The sequence below is a fragment of the Leguminivora glycinivorella genome, chromosome Z (genome assembly GCF_023078275.1).
Source record: "Leguminivora glycinivorella isolate SPB_JAAS2020 chromosome Z, LegGlyc_1.1, whole genome shotgun sequence".
Lineage (NCBI taxonomy): Eukaryota > Metazoa > Arthropoda > Insecta > Lepidoptera > Tortricidae > Leguminivora > Leguminivora glycinivorella.
The window spans coordinates 12,495,133-12,501,727 of NC_062998.1; positions in this window are offsets into that span (position 1 = coordinate 12,495,133).

Here is a 6,595-nt window from a genome sequence, read left to right on the forward strand (position 1 = left end):
GGGAGTTTGACCTTTTTTTAAGTTTGAATATATAGGAACTCTTAAACATTAAATAAATGTCATATCGAAAAAGTGACCAAGGCAAGTGTCCGACTCGAACCAGCGTTGACGGACGGATTTTTCGGATTATTTTTGAGAATAATTTAATTTGTTCTAAGATACTTACTCTTCTTTGCAGTATGATAGACTATTGTTAAGACTATCCACCAAGTCTGGTGTTAGGGCTACAATAATCGCCAACATCCTGGACATTAAATAGTTCGAAGACAAAAATGAAAAAGGTAAGTACGGTCTCTTTCTTCTTTGTCGTCACACTCTTGGCAGAGTGGTAGTGGTCACATCTCTCACGAAAAACACTTTCTCTCAAAGATTTGCTTTTTGCACTTTTAAATCTGGCCCTTGTTAGTTTATTTAATATACTAGACAGGGATCAACGTTAATAGTTATTTGTTATACAAGGGGGCAAAATTGTATTTTAACGCCGAGTGTGGAATTTGAAAGGATTCTATAGTTGAACCACGAGCGAAGCGAGTGGTTCGAGAATAGAATCCTGAACTTGCGAGTTTTTTATGCACCCGAGTGTAACACAAAACTTTTCCCCTAGAAACTATAACGCAAAAAATGCGTTTATCACTGCTTCCAGTAGTTCCACAGGTGGTAAATCATCTTTATTACTAGATTCACCTACTTTTATCAATCTTAAAGCAGTTAATTTGACTTTATTCAAGGTCAAATTACTTTACCCACTAGTGGATAAAATGCGTTTTTACCCGCTGGTATTAAAGGACAAAACACGTGTTTCCGAGGTAGTGAGGGGAAAAGTATTAAACTATAATTAGTTTGCAGCATTTACCGGTACTTGCCGGTACTGCGTAAGAGAGGGCCAATTAAATTCACCCGTTCATGCAGCTGATCGAGCATGATGTTGATGATTATTGAATATATAGGTATACTTACTCTTCTTTGCAGTATGATAGACTATTGTTAAGACTATCCACCAAGTCTGGTGTTAGGGCTACAATAATCGCCAACATCCTGGACATTAAATAGTTCGAAGACAAAAATGAAAAAGGTAAGTACGGTCTCTTTCTTCTTTGTCGTCACACTCTTGGCAGAGTGGTAGTGGTCACATCAGGGGTGGTAGCAAGTTTGACAATGCATTGACATTCCTTACGCATTCGTAGAGTGGGCCACTGAGTGCAGCCTTGACTTGGCCGGTCCGGGTCCATCGCATCTGAATCTTGTCCAGGATACTCCTAGCTTTCTTCTGCAGCACCACATTTCTAGGAAATCAATCTTCTTTTCCCTTGAAGTCTCCCTTCCTGCATGTCTATTTCCAACCCACTATAATTTGGATCTTTTTAAATCAAGAGTGAATAGACATTTTTTGGGTAAACATGCTTCATCCTAGACTGCATCGGCACTTTCCATCAGGTGAGATTGCGGTCAAATGGTTTACCTGTTCCTCATAAAAAAAAAAAAAAGTCCACGTCTCAGCACCGTAAAGAAATATGGGAAAATTGGGAGATACTAATGCCCTGACAAGTCGCATTTTAGTGGCATTTATGATGTTTCTGATTCTCCACATTTTGCTGAGCCGGTCCATGGCGGACCTGGTCACAGTATAAAACCAGTAATAACTCTTCTTACAAACTTCACGCCGCGCGGTGTGTCCCCCTCCCTCCCCTCGCATGCGGCGAAAACATGCGAAACTGGTGATTATTGGGCTGGACAGTCGGGGCCGCGTTTGCGCGCTGTGTTGACGTGTTGAGTTCGGGAGAAAATGACGTCAGCACCGAAGACATATTTTCGTTACTGTAGTGTTTATGGGTGTATGGAAAGTTCTCAAAATGCGGAAATGTCATTCTTTAGAATTCCTAGACACCCAGAAAAGTAAGTGGTTGTTATATATTTGCAGTGTTAGGTACATTATTGCTTACGTAAATGGCGTAAAAGTAAGATTTAAAGCTAGAATGACACATTAAAATCAATAAGGATTTATCTGTAACGACATTTAGGTAGATGCTGCGATCTATCTAGCTCGAAAGTTTGGTACCTACTTAAATATTGTGCAAACATCTATTCAAACATTTTATGTAAATATGATTTCGTCAGTATTTAAGAAACAAATACGTACTTGAATCTTTATTAGATAAAGACCTGGTGATAGCCAATGTGCCGCTTGATATCATCCACCTATTCTGTTATCAGTGCCCCGAGAGGGCCGATAGACCTCTGCTACATGCCAAAAACAGGACAAAAAACCAAAAAAACTTGTTGCTTAGAAGGAAGTCGAGCGTCCAAAAAAATACCATGAGGAACCTTGCCTGGAAACTAAATGCCACGTCAACTAGTAATTTTTTTAAAAGAACTTGCTTCAATATAAAAAACTTTTCATTAAAATCACTTTTAAACCACCTACTACAAAAAGTTACATAAGTTTTGTTTCTAGCCTTTCCTGCGCCCATACTAACATCTTCAGACAAAAGTTGCCACAGAGTGCGACCTCTAAATATTGTCCGATTTCCCTGATTTTTGGTATATGGGCTCTGTATAGGTGTAGAAACAAGAAGAAAAGCGAAGTCAAAGATAAATCAAAATTTTGGAAAAATGAAACACCCTAATATAAGTATGTATTTATCTATTTAAGTATGTATATCGTCGCTTAGCACCCATAGAACAAGCTTTGCTTAGTTTGGGGCTAAGTTGATCTGTGTAAGGTGTCCCCAATATTTATTTATTTATGTTAACCGATTTCGATAGTTTTTACCTTATTTGAAAGATGAATGTATTACGTAAAATTTCGTTATAATTTGAAGTACGATATACATCTTAAAGGGTGGTTAAATTGAAAGATAAAATCTGAAATAGTTATTTGTTATACAAGGGGGCGAAGTTGTATTTTAATGCCGAGTGTGGAATTGAAAAACGAGCAAGTGAAAGGATTCTATAGTTGAACCACGAGCGAAGTGAGTGGTTCGAGAATAGAATCCTGAACTTGCGAGTTTTTTAACACACGAGAAGTAAAATACATTTGCACCCGAGTGTAACACAAAACTTTTCCCCTCACTGTAGCGAGGAAACTACAATGCAAAAAATATGTTTATCACTGCTTCCAGTAGTTGCACAGGTGGTAAATCATCTTTATTACTAAATTCACCTACTTTTATCAATTTTAAAGCAGTTAATTTAACTTTATTCAAGGTCAAATTACTTTGCCCACTAATGGATAAAATGCGTTTTTACCCGCTGGTATTAAAGGACAAAACACGTGTTTCCGAGCTAGTGAGAGGAAAAGTTTTTTCTCAATTAAAAAAAAAGTTTCTAGCATAAAACCCAATATTCCGTAAAATTTTAATAATTTTTCGTTGGTAAACTTCGGAGATAAGGAGGGGGGAGGTATTATTTTTTACAATTTCCTTCAAAATTCTTTTTTTTTCCACAACAAAAAAAATATATAAAATAGTTTACTTACGTTCAATTTGAGCTGTTTGTAATGATACCCTACTTGGCCCAGTAACTTGAAATTCACACTTTTCCCCCCCTTTCATTTTGGCCATTTTCTACAATTAAAATTATTAAATTAATAAAAATTATGCTTTCTATTTGTAGAGGTTAACAATGTTTATAATAATTCATAATTCTTTATTCGCATTATAACTATGCCAAATTTCAAATCCACAGCATAAGTAGTTCTCGCCATATTTAGTAATATGTGACAGACGGACAGTCGCACCATAAGGGTTCCTTTTCTACCTTTTTGGTACGGAACCCTAAAAGATGTCTATACATATCAAAAATAATTTAAACACATTTCTGACCGATAACTATACAATTATCTATTGCTATTTAGAAAAGTTATTCAGGGTTGTTACTTTCGGTGTGTTATTTTATCCCCTACTATTGATGCTGAGTCCATCCATATACATATAAGTATCACGTCTTCGATATTGATATAAACAGGTAGGTCGGTGAGTACATGATCGAGTACATAATATACGCCTTTCGCGTGGAAAAGGTGATGCTCTGAAGACCAAAATCGGAGTTAGCTATGAAGTATGAAGTGCAGCAAGCTGAGCAAGCAGCATATTTAGCCTATTACCACCACGCTTCGCTGAAAAACGGGGATAATTTGATGTACATACCTTAACTTCCTCCATCGTAAGCCAAGGCTGGTTAGCCTAATTATGTATAGTTTAAAAAACTACCAGAGGTTGAGTATAATAGGTACCTGAGTGTGATAATCATGGAGTGGGTGCCCTACTCGTAAAACTGGGGATTCGGCAGACCCCATGGGCGATAGCTGGGTAACCCCTCTTCGATAGACTGGCCATTTGTCGCTAAAATCAGAAGAGCGGGGAAGTCTGCTCCCAGTGAGTTTGGTACTATGCTCGTAAGTAAAACCGAATAAGAAGCTGGCTTTTCAGATAAAAGGGTCCATATTATTCAAGTGCAATAAGTTCCTTTCCAGCCAAAGTTCTAATAAAAAGGTTCCTTGCTTATTTGTCGCTTAAGTAAAGTTACGCCTTTAGTAAATTGAGTGAATTTCAGCGCCATCTAACGCAGAGTTGCATAAGAAAGTTATCGTAATGTACTAATTCGTTCAATACAATTTTATTCTAATACCATTCAATTCCGGTAACATATCGGTAGGTCAGGGCATGCCCCCTAGCTAAGACACTCGACCACTTGCGCCACTGCCTGTAAAAAAATCGATTCTCACGAAAAACACTTTCTCTCAAAGATTTGCTTTTTGCACTTTTAAATCTGGCCCTTGTTAGTTTATTTAATATACTAGACAGGGATCAACGTTAAAGTATTAAACTATAATTAGTTTGCAGCATTTACCGGTACTTGCCGGTACTGTGTAAGAGAGGGCCAATTAAATTCACCCGTTCATGCAGCTGATCGAGCATGATGTTGATGATGGAGTGTAACTGTAAATTATCTATGCCATCATATTGGATTTACCTGTTTTTTGTTGTAAAATCGCCTCAAAGTATAATAACAATATAATTAATATTTTCATTCAACACATGAACTATTATTATATTATTACTATTGGGTTGGCACAAAAGTAATGACACACTCTACAAAACTCTATACATTTCCTTTCTTAAGTTAATTGTTTTCGATAATATTCTAGTATGTTGTAGAACATTCTAGGTACTTCTAATGTGAGGGTATATAAAGCCGCCGTCGTGATTGGTTTAGTTAGATTGAAATGGACTAGCCACAAGTTCGAACACTTTACTTATACGAGTACTTGTTAGGCCACAGGGCGCGGGCTGCGGCTGACAATATCAACACTGCATTGGGCGCTGGAAGTACAAGCCATGAGACAGGACCAGGAGCCTTGAAAGTCAGTCACGCTCAGGGCGACCACCTGCATTCAATGATGACGATTTACGCCGCGAACTACAGTCGAATCCTGAGGCTACTACTCGTGAATTAGCGGAAGCACTTAACTGCAGTCACCACGCTGTGGAATACCATCTGCATGAGCTTGGGTATCTAAAAGTTTTGGCTCGATGGGTACCGCACATCCTTACCGACGCCAGTCGTGCAGTCCGTGTCGCCATCTGTCAATCACTTTTGCTGCGACCCCGACGTAAAGTTTTTGACTGATCTAGTTACGGGAGATGAATCATGGATTTATTATGAGAACGATACACGTCGTGCTTTTTGGCTGCCTCGAGAAGAAACGCCACCAACTCAACCGAAGCTGAGTCAAAAGAACCGCTTAAAAGTTTTGCTTTGTTGTTTCTGGGACTCGCAAGGCATGCTGTTTCATGAACTATTACACCATGAAACTGTAAACGCTAACAAATATTCAACACAGCTCACCGAACTATCTTCTGCTATCAAGAAAAAACGACGAAGACGAGCCACTGTAATTTTACTACATGATAACGCTCGACCTCATGTCGCATCTACCGTTCGCCAATAGCTGCAGAACTTGGGCTGGGAGACGATACCCCACCCACCTTATTCTCCAGACCTCGCACCATCAGACTTTCATTTGTTTAGAGCCCTGAAACAACATTTGCGGGGTAAACAATTCAATGATTTCCATGATGTACAGGTGGAGCTGAACAACTTTTTCGAGGCACAGCCATCAGAGTTCTGGGCGAAAGGCATCCAAACATTGCCGGATCGTTGGCAAGAAGTCATAGATGCTAATGGTGATTACATCATCGACTAAGTGTTTTGTATTGTAATAATAATAAAAAATATAAAACTTAAACCAAGTGTCTCATTACTTTTGTGCCAACCCAATACATATATTAGAGGGCGCGCACACGGGCGAAATTTCGCTGCAACTTTTATGTCGCATGGACGTATTTATATTTTGTATGAAGAGTTGCGTCGCTTCGTGGGCGCACTTTCATACTAGCCCATGGTCGCGACAAAAAAGTTGCAGCGAAAAGTTGCCCGTGTGCGCACACTCTTATACTTTGTAATGTGGAGCCTTGCAAGTTCGCGCCTCCTTTGACGCGGGCCGAAAAAGCGGGGAACTCGGTGCGAAGTCGCGAACTTTTAGCGAATCGAAGCCACACTCGCGTTTGCGGCATCGCGCCGTGTGGAGGGCGCT